Raw genomic sequence first — 17,014 nt, 5'->3', positions numbered from 1 at the left:
CCACTCCAAAGTGTCTCGTGATCCCCCACTCTTAACCGTTGAGTAGTCGGATGGGGCCTGTGAGACCAGCGACAATTTATTTCTTTCTTTCAATCTATTTCCAATGCCTTATTGCTTATTTTATGTCGGAGTGTGCTGCGTTCATAAGTAAATTTCCGTCCACATATCGAACAAGAGTAAACAACGGAGTGTGCATTAGTGTATAATAGTTCGCTAGTTATTTGCACTTTTGGTCTGTCAGACTCTACCCGACTATTCGAGTAACTTTTGTGAGTTCGACAAGTAAATTTATTTTCCTATTGTTATGTGCAGCTTATAACGTAGGCAGAAACACCCGAAGATGTCCAATGGTCATTTTTTATAATTTACTCAACATTTCAGGCATAAACTCTCACGTCATACATAAATGTAATGCAAATGAAAACGACCTAATTTCTGAACAAATATTGTTTCTAAAATCAATTGGCTTAGCTTTGACCAGGGAGAACATGCTAACCAAAGCACGAGACCCTCATTTACAAAAGGATATTAGAAATATCGCTCAAAAATTAATTGGAGTACATGCAGATCCAGCACCTCTGCGTCCAAATACACGAGGTCGTTGAGCCTATTGTCCAAATCGTAAAATATGATATTTTGTTTCAAATGCCAAAAAATGGCTATGATTAGAGCATGTTAAACTGATTTGCGAAGACTGCAGTGAAAATTGAAATTCGGATTAGAATTGGGTATTAAATGTAAGAGAAGTACGTTTTTGTTAACTTTTTTTTGCATTTTCTTAAAAATGTTGTTTATTTTTTCATTGGTTTTAAAATGGATAAGATGTAATAAAACTAAAATAAAAAAAGATTGTGCATATATCAAATAGTTTTATTTTAATATTTTCTAATGTATTGTGTAAAATAAAAGCTGGGCCTTACGATCCCAACCGACTGTTCCTGTAATTTGCATGTATCCGTTTATTTGAGGGCACATCAATTCCTATGTTTATTTTTTCATTTCCCGGTATTTTCATTTCTTGCAGGGCAATGATATTTCTAGAATATTTTTTCATTATTTGATATAAGTTCCTTAAGGCTCTAAATTAAATATCTAAATAAAAATCCTAAATCACTAATGGACATCCTACTTTACTGAATAAATATCAAAGTCTAAAAAAAAACAGTGTAACAAACTCCATCTAAAACCGTTTCAGATGCTAATATCGCATCATTGAAATAAAAGTAACTGCACCGTAAGGTAGATAAAAGCAATAAAACTATCGAACTCAAATCCGTGAAGGCGAAAACTGATGGAAGCAATAAAATGCACGCCCTACAATAATAACGAACGTTTTCTTCAGGAGTTGCAATTTCCACTACTTTCATTTCACCGGCGATAGGGCGCGAGAAACATTTTCCGCACATTTTAATACCTCTTGAAACAATTTTTATTTCATTATTCACGTCTTCAGAAATGCTGATGCCTAATTATTGCCCTACCTTCGTTTAATTATTTTTAAAGCCGTCATCTTGATTCACTGGCGTCGGGAGTTTGCCGGTAATAAAATGAAATATACCGAGAATATTTATGAAAGAATTTTGTAGCCTAGGTATATAAATAAAATTGTATCTAAGGTGCATTAAAAAACTAATACGAAAAAGTTAAATTAACAGAACTGGGTACTCTTAATAAATATAACATTCGACAAAACCCTATTTCCTTCCTCAGAAGATGAACTTGTTAAATTGGATCGATTTTAGTTAAAGAGTATTTTATAATTTGAAACGCACTAAATAACTTCTTTAATAAAGTTAATTAGTCTTCGCTCTCTGACAGTGCCCATTTCATACCTTCAGTGTTCCGAATTTTTTAAACATTTCACTCCAACTATTCAAGTTTATCATTAATCAATAACCTTAGATTCTCAACCAAAATATTAATCACACATCTGAAAGTTTACCTTAACTTAGTTTTCAATTCAACTTCTACTTTGGGCTCAATTGAAAGGTTTCTTTCCTTTGTACATAAGGTGCATAATTTAAAAAATTTTCATATACTTTCAATATATTTCTCCTGGATACTTTTAAAAAATATATTAGTGTTGAGAATTTGTCTTTATTGTACAGCGAGCAATTGACGGATTTGTAGTTTACTGTTTTTATTTGCGAAAAAACAACTTAAATTCCTACAATATATTAAATTAACAATATAAAAAACTAATTAATTCCCATTACTTACTGTTCTTTTGCTGTCTGCTAAATTATTTAAATTTTTTTCCTAATCGGTGACAGTTTGTTTTTTGAAGTTTTAATATTATATCTGACATAGTCTTTAGAACAGTGTCAACGGAGAATTTTGCGTAACATGATAAAACAAAATACAGGGTGTTTAAATAAATATTCCATACAAATAATAAATATTCGTAACACTAACACCCGGTACAGTTTTATCCGAAAGAGAAACTGTACCACTTAATTTTCATCATCTTTTTGGTCTCTATTTATTGGTATTACTGCTCATTTTATAACAGGACGTTCATATATTCAATTTTTTGTTTGAATTATTGCTCGTCCCACTTGCTTATCAGGTGATTTTTTAACTTCAATTATTACCTTACCCTTTGGGCAATTGCATCTTGGTAAATCTTTATCACATATAATTACAATATCGCCATGTTTAATTGGTACAACTTATTTATGCCATTTTGCTCTAAGTAGTAGTTCAGGTATGTGTTCAGAAATAAAGCGTCATCAACATTTATTTGCAAATTGCTCTCTGTATAAATAATTAAATTTCAATACTTTAACATCTTCGTTTAAAAATACAATTGGTTTATCTCCGTTTGAAGATTCAGTTAAAAAATGATTTGGGGTTAGAGATTCAGATTCTATTGAAAGATAAGTAAGTGGTGTTCAGTTTACTATATTTTCTGCAGCTATGAGACAACTATAAAGTAATTGGTGAGTAGGGTTCCAGGTTGGTAATGAATCATATAATGCAATTTTAACCGCTTTCACTAGGTGCTCTCAGGCCCACCCATCTGTGGAGAAAGGGGTGCGTTGAAATGAAATTTTAGCTCTGAGTTAATCAGTGAATTGGCTATTAATTTACTGTCAATCTTTTGCAGCTTACCTCTCACTACCATCGATCACAATAAATATGCCTTGGTCGTCCTCTTCTGTTAATAAAATTTCTCAAACATAGTATAAAACTGTCCACATCTAGTTTGTAAACTACTTCGAGATGGACTGCTCTACTCATGAGACACGTAAATAATGCTCCCCATCTTTTCTTCGTCCGTCTTCCAACAGTTACATTTATTGGACCAAAATAATCCATACCAGTGTGTGTAAACGGAGCAGTAAATGTTTCAGTAAAAGTCTACATGGTAGTAGAGGTGACATTTCTGGTGGTTTTGGCTTAGAAAATTTGATTTTGCAATTTTGACAATTGGTCCCAATCTTATTAACTGGTTGTCTAAATTTTGGTATATAAATTTTTTGTCTTATCTCAGTTACTACAATTTTATGATTTCTATAGTGATATCTTTTGTGATAGTCTTTAACAACTAGTAACTAGAAATTACATCTCTAGCTTTATATATCTTCCTCTTATACGAAGTAAACCATCTTCATTCAGATATGGCGATAATTTAAATAAACTACTTGATTTATTAACTGTTTTCTGTAAACTACCAGAATTATTAGTTTTTACTTGTTTTATTTCATTTTTGTAATATTCACATTGAGTTTGCTTTATTAAAATATTCTTAGCATCCTATAAAAGTTCTTCCTAAGTTAATATTCCTTTAGGCTCTTCAGATTTCATCAATTTTGCATAAACAATTCTTAAAATTCGAAACATATACGCAGTTGCTCTTAAAATTTTATTAAATTGACTGAATCTTTAAAAATCTATTAAAAGTGGACTATTAAATTTTACTTCATGAGTGGTTAATATTTCATCACCTTTTTCCTTTTTAAGGGTGGTGTCTGGAGACCAACTATTTTCTAATTGATACAGAAAATCAGGACCTTTAAACCAACACCTCGTGTTTTTCAAACTGGGCCGTTTTGTCAATTTAGTAGCTTCGTCGGCTATGTTATTCATAGTAGTATAGTAGTATATGTCCAATGTGAAACCGTTGAGTTTTGTTGAATTTCGGCCACCATCATAAGCTACATATTTTGGTAATTTTCTTGGATCTTCACTTCTTAACCAGCTTAAAACTGTTGAAGAATCTGTCCAATAAACAACGTTGTGCACAGTTATGGAAAGATGTTAAAAAAGGTTTTAAGCAAACCTTGAACCCATTGCCGCACCATGTGTTTTCGCTCCAATCAAAGTACACTCTATGATATCCTTTTTTATTATTCTTAGATATGCTACACAAGTACTTGCGTGTTCGCTGGCATCTACAAATATGTGCATTTGCGTATTGGTATCCTTCCAGTTTTCAAGTTTATTAAGAAAGTTTCTTGGAATTGAAACCTTCTCTATTTCTGGAAGCTGTTTTAACCAAACAAGCCATTTTTGAAACTGTTCATTGGCTATTGATTGATACAATATTTTGCTTAAAATTGAATACAGTGATATTACATGGATCCGTCATTGACTTATTAGAAGATGCAGTGACTAAATACTTAAAAATACATGAGCAATTCCCCCGAAAATGTACTTTTTAATAAGTTAAGTGCACGCCCTTGGTTTGCGACGACAAAAAAGCGTCCATCGAACCATAATTTACGTTGGCCTTTTAATTTATTTCATTAAAAATATCGCAGAAGGCTCGTCAACTAAAAAGATTTAGAAAAGTCTGTAAACAAGAGGGGCGACGAAGAGGCCGATAAAAAATTACCTACCATCAAAGGGAAGGCGAAACTTTTCCCTTTTAAAGTAGAAATTATTAACGAATATAAAGAACCCATTGAAAAATTTGTCAAGTTTTGGACAGCCAATTTATCACTTTTTAAATACTGGGAAATCTCTAATTATTAATATGTTAGTTATTACTCGATGTAGACGTTTCATCATAGTTTTTGTGGTTATGTTGGAAATATATTAATAGTTGATAAATTATATGACACATTATCAGATCTTCTTTTACTAAATTCATCCATTTTTTCTTTATTTATTTGGAAATTCCTTTCTCTTTCATTCTAGCTATATGACCGGGTTATATTAATTTTTCAATTGTAGCAAGCATTTTTATTTTGTTTTTCCATATATTTCTATAAATTCGTTATAAGTTCTTCTTCGCCAGAAATTCTTTGCTCTTTCGCTCTCATCTATCTAATTTTCCATATCTTTATTAAGCATCCAGGACTCGCTTGCATAAAACACTGTAGGTCTAATAAAAGTTCGACCTGTACATATTAGTTAGACTTCCAGCATCCGTACTACTTTTAGCAATTCTTTTCAGAATTTCTTAGTTCTCTTCATTTCTGATTGTTAATGTTACTTGCCGAATTGTGAAAAAAATTATTCTTAACTGGATTATTATCTTAAAGAACTGTCCTATATAATTCTGATTTCCACTATTCACCATATATTATGATTTTCTCTTTATTTAAAATCTAGTTCATATCGAGACTCCAAACCGAGCGGACGAATGTTTCCTTGTCACCGTGCCACCGGTTCTCGAATTGTACAGATAAATGTTAATGTAAATTGATTAAAAAGGAATCAATAAAAATAGACTTCAAACAAAAACCTCATTATATTTTTGTAAATTTAAAAATAATTCTCTAATATATTTATAATTTTTCCAACTTCTGCTAAAGAGGTAACACCGAACGAGGCAGATAAAAATAAAATCGGGCAAAAATAAAAAAGTTTGTTTATTTGCTTGTTTGATTTTAAAAAAATTGTTTTACAATCCCTTAACTAATAAATTAAAAACACAACTAAAAATTGCAAGAGAAGAATCAGTCAAAAAATACGTAACACAACTTAATAGATACGATCATTGAATATGGAAACCAATCAAATCATCTTTAAAACCCAAAACAATATCGCCACCAGTACGAAAAACCACAGACGCACAGAATCAATGGGCAAAAAGTGAAAAATCAGAATTATTTGCTGAACATTTAGCAAGATTATTCCAACCACACAACAATGAAAACGATCAAGAAATTATTAATTTTTTAAATTCAAAACAATCATTTGTAAAGCCAATAAGACTAATAACGCCAAAAGAACTTAAAGAAGAAATCTTGAGACTAAATATGAAAAAGTCACCAGGAATTGACCTAATAACACCAAAAATGCTAAAAGAATTGTCCAAGAAGGGTATAGTAATCCTTAGATATATATTTAACGCAATATTAAGTGTAATTATTGGCGTATAAAATCTAAAAATTGCAGAAATACTTTTATTCTCAAAACCAGGAAAGCGTCCCAGTGAAGTCTGATTTTATCGACCTATCAGACTGTTATCAACAATCTCTAAATTACTAAAAAAACTTTTAATAAAAGGAATGGATCCAGACTTTACAGGCGTAATCTGGATACCAAATTATCAGTTTGGATTTCGACGAAAACACTCAACTATCCAGGAATGCCACCGAATAACTCATTAAAATAAACTCCGCATTAGAAGAAAACGAATACTGCCCAATGGTATCACCAGATTGAAGTCAAACTTTTGATAAGTTTGTTCACAAAATACTTCTTTACAAAATTAAACAAATATTATCAACAAATATTAATATCCAATAATTATTATCACCATGAAATAAATTTTTCTATTGGTATAACTTCTTATAGAGGTGTACAATTCATTGCTTTACTTTGTAGTAAAAGCAAAATGGAAATTAGTTACAATACTTTGACAAAGAGACTTCTGTCTGTCTAAAGCGATTAGCCATAGATGACAATAATTGTTTTATTTATTTTGATACACCTGCTTGAAATAACCAAAAAAATGAATTAATTATAAGACAGTTTTTCTTCGTCGTAAAACTCCCCTTTTAACCGAGGCTTTACACAAAGTGTCTGATTTTGAAAAGAATTTTTGTTGAGGATAAAGCCATCAATTTTATAAAGTAAATCAAGTTGCGGAATGGGCATTCCAAAGAAAAGGTCCGACAGGTGTAGAAAGCCGGAGGAAAATAGAATTGATTTTATTATCTGTCCGTGGTCCTAAAACGGGACCGTTTGTAATTGCCCCATTCAACAGCCCCCATTCGTTTCACATTTTTATTTCATAATCCATTTTCAATTGCTTTCACTACAGTCGTACGTGAAGCCCTTTGTCTGTTCTTCTATATACTTGTCGTTAGAGTAAAATACTTTTTACGTAATAGTTTTCTTTTTCTGGACCTTCTTTTTTAGTTACAGTTTATTTGTTCTATACGAGGATCATTGTTTCTTGGAATTATTCCCTGTATTAGCAGTTAGGCTGTTGATAAAATAGCGATGTGCAAGTAATAGTAATAATAAATTACAAACGTGTTACTGGTAGTAGAAATTATGGAAATTACACGGCAGACACAGTCGAGGGAGATCTAGAAGCTATCAGAGCTATTTGGAGTTCTATCTCAGAGAAAAGCTTCAATAGAATTTGGAGTGCCAGTGAGTATTTTAAAAAATAGATGGAGAATAGAGGACGTCTTCACGTCTCATATTTGTAGCTTATCTTTATACGGATTTCCATTGGATCAGACAGATTTACGAAGTTTAGTGAAAAATTATTTAGATCGTGATAGTCGAATTAGGAAGCAATTTAAAAATAACTTGCCAGGAAATGACTGGTTAAATGCTTTCCTTAAACGAAATCCGTTGTTAATTCAACGTCTTGCAAGCAACATCAAACGATCGAGAGCAGAAATCAGTGAAACCACTATAAGAGACTACCTTAACAAATTGCAGAATGAACTCGTCGATGTTCTAGCTAACAACATTTTTAAGTACGATGAAACAAATTTATTTGACGACCGCGGCAAAAAGAAAATTTTAACAAAACGTGGGACTAAATGAGGAGGTGTCAATCAAAATCAATCATGTCCACCTTAAGAAGTTTTAGGGAAATCGCAAAAAACGTATTACAGTAGACTCCCTCTATAACGAGAACTGAAATGACAGACTAATTACCTCGTTATAAGCCGATCTCGTTATATCAGACAATCAATACTGTGCATACATATGAATCTGTAGTTTTCTAAACCATTAACTTCCTATAGTGAAGCCATTCGGAGCAATATAAGATGCTAATAAATATTGTTTGAATGACGTTTTTGAAAAAAAGGTATTTACTTTTATTGTCAATGAAATATATTAAAATATAAAAGAGTTGTTTACTTTTATTATCAATGATATATGTTAAAACAAAAAAGCTGTACTTATATTTTTTTCCAACTACATAATGTATAAATCGTATTTTCAAGGATAACATAAACTATTGCTTCTGCAATTTTAAGAACTCTGTTATTTTTAACTGCTTTAAATGGTCCAGTATCATTCTATCATATATTTTCTAAAGATGTGAAACAGTTGTATTTATTCATTGTAAAGAAGTTTATTGCGGGCTGCAGTTAAGTTTATTGAGGGGCTGTTTGAAAAGGTATTTATTTGTAACCACGACCGACCGGACTAAAAACGTAAAAAACACGTTTTTGGATCTTATTTTCTCTCGTTATAACCAAATTTGCCTCGCTATAGACGGTTATAGTTCAATAGAAATTTCACGGGACGTCTAATGTATCTCGTTATAAGCGAAACCTCGTAATAACCGTGTTCGTTATTGAGGGAGTATACTGTAATAAATAACCTTACATGAAAAATCGGATAAATTAGCATATATCATTTTATTTATTGAAATTAACTGACTCTTAGTAAATATTTCAAATCTGAAGGTATAAATAAACCTGTAAATACATTTTAAAAAAAGGACATGTTACATTGTTACAAAAAATATCTTGAAAAATGGCTAACATTTACCAACGACACTTTTCACAAAATATAAATGTTTAAATGTGTAGTCCAATGTCAGGTTCTAGACAATCACAGGATTCGTCCACTTCGTCAGCATCAATTTCGTCGTCCTGGACTTCCACTATTATGGTCTTATACCAAGATAAAAAGTCATGTTTCTGCCAGTCATCACCATACATTTTCACAAGTAACGTCTCCACGTCCTTCTTCTTAGCTGCTTTCACTATATTGCTCAGTGGAAGTGACTCTACAGGAGTTGAGAACGACCTTGCAGAATGCCAGCCTTTTTTTTTGAGGCTTGTTGTAGGTTTCAAAATCACTTTCAAACCTAAAATTCTGTGCCGATTTCACTTTGATAACAGTAAGTTCTTGTCCATTGCGGTTGACAGCTTTCTCTTTCCTCACAAAAATCCTCTTCTTTTCAGATATCATTTCAATGTTATTAAATCGTGTAGCCAAACTTTTAGCATCAATCAATCCCCAATCCTCTCCAAGTTTCTGTACTTCTCCAACAGAACTATATACATTGTAGTACTCTTCCTTTGTTGCAATGGTAGGCTGCTTCCTGAGTAACTTTTCAACCCTTCCGAACACCCGATCAGCGGGGAGGAAGCTATGCCCGCGAACAGGGTATGTTAGAACAATCTCCTTTAAAGCATTTTGCACTGATCCTAAGTAATACACTAATGTGTCAACAACGGCATTGTTTTTGTTTTGACCAGCACACCCATCACAGAACAAATTCAGTCTTGTTACATTTGAAAAATTAGCGGAGTTCAAGAAATTTATAAGTGCAGATGAAACTTCGGTCGCACCCCTTCCTGCAAGTTCTTCAGTCCATACCTAAAATATGGGGTTTTGTGCGTTTGATGCTACAATGCAAAAAGAGTAAAAACTTAATTGTCTTTTGTAGAACGAGTCTTGAATAGGAGTTTTGGGAAGTGCTTGAATTTGCTGGAGATCAAAACAGAAAGTAACCTCATTTTCTTTGTTTTCCTTTAAGAGCCCATGAAAAGCATTAGCTCTTAATCTGTGTATTCTTTTCTCCATCATAAATTGGTTGACCACTACCAAGTCTTTCACAGCTTTAGCCTTCTCAATTTTCAGCTGAAGATCTATTTTATTGCATGTACTGCAAACGTCAGAAGCTGGTGATCAAAATCCGATATTTAATTCATTGAAAACTCTCCTAAACATAGATTTCTTAGAAACTTTAAGATTATCAAGTACAGAATCATTGTATATTAGCCACAACTTCTTAATGTTTAAGTCTGCACCAAGATAAAACCTTTTCGATTTTTTTCGATTATAGTGGCTTTCTTTTCCTCTTAAATTTCTCAAAAAAAGGCGGACTGATTCCTTGTTCGCAGCAGATTTGTGACTCTTCCTATCGCCACCCCTCTGATCCTTAACAGCCTTTCCCTCTTTCACCTTTTTAGAAATATTAGTCAATCTTGTTCCCTTCACCATGGTAATATGCATGAAAAGTTTCCTACACACAGGTATAACTTTACCGGTTGATGAAAGTATAGAATATTGTACACTAAAACTTTTAGCCTTTGATTTTTCAGAGGTAGGCCTAGGCCTTCGCCGCTTTATGTTACGTTGATTTATCCAACTGGCAATGGTGTTATCTTGCGTGTTTTTGTCAGGTATTTTGTAGAGGATATTTCGAACAAAAATAGCATCTATAGGCCTAACTAATGCACATTTCATACCTTTGTTCATGTGTTTACATGGAACAAACACACGACATCCCACTGGAGTACTGTATCGCTTAAGCTTGGCTCTAGTTTTTTTATCCACAGTCTTTTTATTTTTACGAGATCCTTCATTGGCATCGCCCACTCTCACTAAGTTTTCTTCATCCATGGAAAATTTCAATTTTATTTAATAAAAACTACTATAATAATATTAAAATTAAACCACAGTGCAATACAAACTCAATACTCGCTATCGACATAACCTAGAGAGAAAACACAGACAATGTGTTGACATGGTCAAATCACGTGACCAAATCGCGGCACTCCTATTAGCTAAATGGACATGTGGTGGTATGATTGAAACCAACTGTGGACATGATTTCATTTGATTTGGGAACCTAATATTGTGTATTCATTTGAAACAGGACATGATTTTTTTTAACCGAAACCGAAAACACCATAGAATAGGATTCACTCTTTATATTATGAAACAGCTGCTAACTCATTTTTTGATTTTTATGGACATGATTGATTTTGATTGACACCTCCTCAAATATCCTGAAAGAATTATGAATTTTCGGTATCGACATCGGCATCGACATCAATGTTTTGTGGAAATGCGGCTGAAGAAATGCTACCTCCATAAGTCGTATATAAATTATATAAATCCAATAAACTGTGGTCGACTTGGGTAGAAAATGGCCCAAATTGGGCACGGTGTAACAGGTCGAAAAGCGGATGGTTCGACACAGCTTGTTTCGAAGACTCATTCACTTCTCTTGTATTGCCAACATTGAAACACATTCCTGACATTAAAGTGTTAATTGGTGACAATTTATCGTCCCATATATTATTAAAAGTTTCACAGCTTTGTGGAGCAGAAAACATTAAATTAGATGTCCCCTATTTTCGACTGATGAAAATAGCTTGGCGAAATATTTTGGTAGAATAAAAAAACACTGAATATTAACACCAACTTAATTGCAAAAAGCACCTTTCCCACCCTTTTGAAGAAACTGGTTGAAATAATTATGTAAATGGTGGAAAAAATTTAGAAAATGTGGCATTATTCCCCTAATCACAGATGAAGAACTAACCAGAATTTCAAACTATAAAAATTATGCTGCGCAAGTACCTTTGAGAGTAAGTGACGCTGTTTTAAATTTTATTGCAGAAAAAAGAGGATTACAGTCCACAACTGATGGAGTTGTTAAAAGAAAAGAAAAAATAGAAATTACAGCAGGAAAAAGTATCTGTGCTAAAGATGTTAAAAGCCAACAAGATACTGCAGTTGCAAAAAAAGCGGCTAAGAAGAAGCCAGTAAAAGAAAACGGCACTACAAGAAAATCAAAAACGAAAACTGGAATGGAACCATCTGGTTTATTTTTCGTTATACAAAGAGCAAGAGCCGCTAAAAGTATATCGTTATCTGACATGTGTTTGATTTAAATGTAAAACTCGTACTGCAAAATCGGTACGTGTGTGTTCCCATTCGATTTTCAACAATATTGTACTGCAATTGCATTCGACAAAATCGTACTGTGCTGTTGGAATGTGAGTGGCGAGCTTAACAGCAATATTCTTTTTGATAAACTTGATTTGGCTATTATCTGTATAACCCTTTATTACCTTACCTAATAATTTTGAACCAGCTCTATTAAATACAGTTCTTATACTCTGAAATTATAATAATAATTTCACATATGTACAACCTTTTTGTACAATAAGGAAGAGCCAGAATTGAATGAATATTATTTGAATAGCCAATTACTAATAAATATTTAATTTAATCTCTGTAGAAATGCTATTGAAATTCCACCAAATGTTTATACAAAATTTTCCCGGATTTAGGTCAAAGCTTCCAAAAGATCAACTTCCTCCATATAAGCTCTTTTACATTTTTTTCCCTTAAGAAAAAATATTGAGAGTCTTGAAGCCCGGAGGGAACGTCATGAGACCGCCCGGCCGACACTTCGACTAGGTATCCCTCAGGATACCCTCGTTCAGAATGTTTGTCCTCTCGAGAGGATTTTATCCTTGTTATTCTATCGATAACACTCGTACACTGACGGGATGAAATTTACATTTAAACACATCTTTGAAGTTTTTATCAGTTCCGAAGGAAAGTTGGGGAACAGATAAATTTTGAATATGACAATATAAACACATTAACTTATTTATTATGCAGCTAGAAACTTAGTCTTTAACTATGTAAAAAATAAGTACTTAATAAACTATCGTGGGGGAAAATATGTACGCAATGAATTCATTTTTTAATAAATCTTTAAATAAATGGACTTGAATCTCTTAAATGTATGTAAAAACATAGAAAGAAGAATAATCTAAGATCTAAAATGAAGAAAAATGATCCATACAAATAGTTGATACCGGGGAAATTCCGAAAGTTAGGCTAACATCTGAGTTCATTGCAATACCCAAAAAACACAACGCAATGAAATGTGAAGAATATAGAACGATCGGCTTAATGAACCATGTTCTAAAAGTCTTCTTGCGAGTATACATGAACGTGTCTACAAAAAACCAGGCGATAAAATAACAGCCAAACCCACTGGGATTTAGAAAATGCATTGACACTAAAGAGGCATTATTTTCCTTCAAACACTCATAGAACGGTGTCGAGATGTTAACTGTGACGTATTCATATGCCTAGTTTACTTTGTGAAAGCCTTTCACAAAATACAATGCAGAAGGCTGGCAAATATATTACGAAACACAGAAATAGATGATCTGGATGTAAGAATCCTTACAAATTTATACCGATATCAGAAAGCCATTAAGATACCTTTAAGAAGAGGAGTACGACAAGGATGTATACTATCTCTTCTACTTTTTAAAATGTGCTCAGAAGACAAATTTAAAAAGGCATTAGAAGACGTTAATGAAGGCATATCAATTAACGGAATACTAGTGAATAATCTCAGATCCTCAAACGATACAATAGTTAAAGCATGTGGTGTTCGTGTGTATCAAGGTATAAAAAATGCTTATTAAAAGCTTAAAACTTTTATTTTAAAGAAGATCTTTTCGGAATTGAATCATTCCATCATCAGTTTAATAAAAAGTTGTTAAAAAACATTGGTTGGCCACAGAAAAACTCTGGAAGGACATCAGTAACAAAAACAATCCTCATGGAATTTACAAAGGTAAATGCAATAGACCGTTAACTTCGCTAATTTTTTTAGTTATTATTAATGAGCGAAGTTAACGGTCTATTGCATTTACCTTTGTAAATTCCATGAAGATTGTTTTTGTTACTGATGTCCTTCCAGAGTTTTTCTGTGGCCAACCAATGTTTTTTAACAACTTTTTATCAAACTGATGATGTAATGATTCAATTCCGAAAAGATCTTCTTTAAAATAAAAGTTTTAAGCTTTTAATAAGCATTTTTATACCTTGATACACACGGACACCACATGCTTTGTATTCAACAGGTATACTAGTCAATCTTGGATATCTCCACTTCATGGTTTTGTTCCAGTTTCACTTTTAATGATACAATAGTCCTTGCGGATAGCAGAGAAGAGCTGAAAATTTTGGTTGATAGCGCTACTCGGTACTTCGAAAGTGTTAGGATGTGAGCTAAATGAATAATAGGACCGCAGCCTTGAAACAAAACGGTGCATTTCTAAGATGGCCAGAAACGCTTTCAATATTTTTCTGCAATTCTACAATCTACAATTTTCTGCCCTTTTATATGGAGTTAAAGCTTGGACAATTACAGACGCAACTATAAAAAGACTTGCCAGCCTTGAGATTTGGAATGTAGAAAATATTATACGTAACAAACACGGAAACAGTAAGAAAGATGAAAAAATAAATACTCAACACTATGAAGGAAAGAAAAATGAGCTGCTTTAGTCTTCTTCTTCTTTAGGTACCGTGTCTATATTCAGACGTTGGTCATCATGATGTTTACAATTTTCTGAAACTGTTCTGCGCGAAATAATTCTTCTACTAACTACTTTGGTCACATACTAATATGACTTGATGCAATTGGAGCAAAAATTTGGATGAGGTTTAAGATGAATTCTAAATTTTGACGTTCGAAAAGCATTACGAATCGAATTTTAGTATCAATCTTTCATTTTTCTCTTTCTTCTTCTTCTTTTGTTTCTATTGCTTCCACGTTGTAACATTTTTTATAGTTAATATATTAAATTATTTCTAATCCTTTTACCCCGTTGCTGAGACGCCGATGGCCGTATTTGCAAATAATATATACGCGGTTGGTCGGTTGACCATTAGGAAGTTTTATTGAAAATTGCCGAAATATTACGGAACAATCTACCTACTTATTTAAAAACGACGGTTTAGGTAATCCTCGGTTAATTCCTTCCGGCTGTAAGGCCGGGTTCCTTTATGATAAATTTGTTAAATATCGTCGGGGCACGTAGAAATGTTTTTCTATAATGACCTAATGCAAGGGATTTTATATTTCAGCACGTTCCTAGCTAGAAGGGTACCGTTAGTTTCGATGTTCGTTAGAACCTTTTTGTCTTCTTAGAAATAGATACAGGCTGATTGTCATTTTCCTTACCTTTTTCTTGGGTAGTTTGGTAAAATTTTAGAGGAACCAACTTACTTGTCGGTGGGAACTCGTTGAGAAAAGACCCACTTCTAAGTGGGCATTCGTTAAGAAAAGACTTACTTCTCGTAAGGCGCTTTGCTCATTATCGTCTCTGTGCATTTTCTTTCTAAGTGTGTATACACTTGTATATTTGAGTTTTTTGATCTAATATCATATTAGATTAAATATTGGTATAGAGTACCTTTAATTTTAATTAACTTCAGTGCTGGATACAAGTAAAGTATTATAGTAAAGTAAATAATTTCAGTGAACTAGTGCAGCAGTCATCAGGAATTACTGTAAGTTACCATAATCTTAGTATCTCCACTTATCTGGGCGAATAATATGGTAATCTATCATATTGTTTTTCAATCATCTGGGCGAATCTAAGTTCATCCATGTCTTCACCTGTAGTTGAGAGTAACTACTGATTTTTACATTCAATATTTTCTTACGAACTTTCCATTAGCTACTAAGAAATTTCAATAAACATAATTACGAACATTTAGTTCTCAATCATTAAATAACAGTGCGAGATAGAAAATCAACTTAACCAAGTGCGGTTTGGTTAAATTTTTATTTCGGTAGCCTTTTTGTATTCTTGTAAATTTAGATTTGATTAATTTTTGTTATTTGCTATAATTGTTATACATTTTTAACCCAGTGTCTCGAGATATGCCATTAAACAGCAAAGAGAGACCTTCTTTAATCAACCTTGGTTTAATTGAACCTGTGCATTATTATATTGTTGTATTTGTAAAGGTACTTATTCTTCATATTACTGCTTATTTTTATGTGTACACCACCATTTCATAATTGATGGTGTATTTTTATTACTTGTATGTACATTTAGCTACCGTCATGATTGTGTTGTTGAATATATTGTTTTTGTTTTATGTATGTATTTTATTTGTCGACTCCTAACAAGTTTCCTGATATAACCATAACTCTGAATATTTGCTTTTTACCTTTAAGTATTACTATACCTTTAAGTATGACCAGTAGAAAGATCAGGCCGATTAAGTTTTGTAGGTAAGTAGATGGACGGAGTCCACCTAATATATTTATTATTTGTTTATGTAGAGTGTTGACCAAATTTATTTGAATATTTAACTGTTGAGATCTTTCCTTGGATTTGATCTCAGAACCAAAATATCTTTCTTTATCTTTTTTCTTTTCTAAGGTTTCTTAATTTCCTCCTTAAACCCCAAAAAAAATTAAGTGGCGCCCTGTTTCTATCTTATCGTATCTTTGGTAATTTTACCCATCTATCTTTTTGTTTATTTCTGTATCTTTTCTAATATCTCTTATCCTATATTTACTTATTTCGTCCGTTGGAACCATTCCCGGTTCCAAAAGCTAGTTTTGAACCCACGACTCGCTCTCCACCAACCATCTGGCTGCCGTCCGCAGTGTCTCCATTGGTGACCTTTCTAGCACCATCCAAAAAAGGTTTCCGAGGTTACAACGTCATGGTGATACGCCAGCTCAATTTGATTTTTCTCTTTGCTTTACTATCTTTTATTGACAGATATACTTTTAATTTTTTAATTTTCATTTAATGTCATTTTTATTTTTTTAGTTATTTTCTGCTAAAAATAAATATATGATGACTAGAAACGAATCATGGTACAATGAATACACAAGGTATGATACATAATGTTCCAAAATCGGTTCGCTTTCGCGCATGACGTAGTCAAGATCGCTTATTCCCGCAACATTTGAATGTAGTTGTATAGGAAAGACTTTTAATTTTAAGTTTTTTTATATAATTTGGCTAATTTAATTATAGTAATTATAAAG

The 17,014-nt window shown here is 32.6% G+C and overlaps 1 protein-coding gene across 3 annotated transcripts in view; it reads right to left on the bottom strand.

The window, feature by feature from the left end:
* The window catches only part of LOC140443034 (uncharacterized), a 189,103-nt gene that overhangs the window by 39,711 nt on the left and 132,378 nt on the right, over positions 1 to 17,014 (bottom strand). The window lies entirely within an intron of this gene.

The sequence above is a fragment of the Diabrotica undecimpunctata genome, chromosome 6 (genome assembly GCF_040954645.1).
Source record: "Diabrotica undecimpunctata isolate CICGRU chromosome 6, icDiaUnde3, whole genome shotgun sequence".
In the NCBI taxonomy this organism is placed as follows: Eukaryota; Metazoa; Arthropoda; class Insecta; order Coleoptera; family Chrysomelidae; genus Diabrotica; species Diabrotica undecimpunctata.
The sequence above is the reverse complement of the archived record's forward strand: the minus strand, read 5'-3'. Positions and strand labels throughout refer to the sequence as shown.